The sequence below is a fragment of the Arachis ipaensis genome, chromosome B9 (genome assembly GCF_059453495.1).
Source record: "Arachis ipaensis isolate K30076 ecotype BB chromosome B9, ASM5945349v1, whole genome shotgun sequence".
NCBI classification, from domain to species: Eukaryota; Viridiplantae; Streptophyta; class Magnoliopsida; order Fabales; family Fabaceae; genus Arachis; species Arachis ipaensis.
This window is the reverse complement of record NC_142444.1, coordinates 116,056,081-116,057,413: the sequence shown is the minus strand read 5'-3', so window position 1 is coordinate 116,057,413 and position 1,333 is coordinate 116,056,081. Positions and strand designations below refer to the sequence as shown.

The 1,333-nt window shown below is 42.2% G+C and overlaps 1 non-coding gene across 1 annotated transcript; it reads right to left on the bottom strand.

Moving 5' to 3' along the window:
- Positions 1-306: 306 nt before the first annotated feature.
- Positions 307-414, bottom strand: LOC148546025 (small nucleolar RNA R71). Its single transcript, XR_015901234.1, has one exon. It is a non-coding gene; the product is annotated as a small nucleolar RNA R71 (small nucleolar RNA).
- Between the last annotated feature and the right edge of the window lie 919 nt (positions 415-1,333).

Sequence of the window (1,333 nt, the reverse complement as noted above, 5' to 3'; positions counted from 1 at the left end):
CCTGCCATTGGAGCAAACAACTTTGAGCTTAAGCCTCAATTAGTTTCTCTGATGTAACAGAATTGCAAGTTTCATGGACTTCCATTGGAAGATCCTCATCAGTTCTTAGCTGAATTCTTGCAAATCTGTGACACTGTCAAGACCAATGGAGTTGACCCTGAGGTCTACAGACTTATGCTCTTCCCTTTTGCTGTAAGAGACAGAGCTAGGACATGGTTGGACTCACAACCTAAAGAAAGCCTGAACTCTTGGGAAAAGCTAGTTAATGCCTTCTTGGCAAAGTTCTTTCCACCTCAAAAATTGAGCAAGCTTAGAGTAGAAGTCCAAACCTTCAGACAGAAGGAAGGTGAATCCTTCTATGAAGCTTGGAAAAGATACAAGCAATTGATCAGAAGGTGTCCTTCTGACATGCTTTCAGAATGGAGCATCATAGGTATCTTCTATGATGGTCTATCTAAACTGTCCAAGATGTCATTAGACAGCTCTGCTGGAGGATCTCTTCATCTGAAGAAGACGCCTGCAGAAGCTCAGGAACTCATTGAAATGGTTACAAATAACCAATTCATGTACACCTCTGAAAGGAATCCTGTGAATAATGGGACAAATCAAAAGAAAGGAGTTCTTGAGATTGATACTCTGAATGCCATACTGGCTCAGAACAAAATTGACTCAACAAGTCAATATGATTTCTCAGAGTCTGTCTGGAATGCAAGCAGCAACAGGCAGTACCAAAGAAGCTTCATCTGAAAAAGAAGCTTATGATCCTGAGAACCCAGCAATGGAAGAGGTGAATTACATGGGAGAACCCTATGAAAACACCTATAATCCTTCATGGAGGAATCATCCAAACCTCTCATGGAAGGATCAACAGAGGCCTCAACAAGGCTTTAACAACAATAATGGTGGAAGAAATAGGTTTAGCAATGGCAAACCTTTTCCATCATCTTCTTAACAGCAGATAGAGAATTCTAAGCAGAGCCACTCTGAATTAGCAACTGTAGTCTCTGATCTAATTAAAACTACTCAAAGTTTTATGACTGAAACAAGGTCCTCCATTAGAAATTTGGAGGCACAAGTAGGTTAGTTGAGCAAGAAAGTTACTGAACTCCCTCCTAGTGCTCTTTCAAGCAATACAGAAGAGAATCCAAAAGGAGAGTGCAAGGTCATCACCATAACCCACACCGCCGAACCTAGAGAGGAGGAAGAGCCAGTGATCGCCACTGAGGAAGACCTCAATGGACGTCCACTGGCCTCCATGGAGTTCCCTAATGAGGAACCATGGGAATTTGAGGCTCACACTGAGGCCATAGATGTTCCATTGAATCTACTTCTA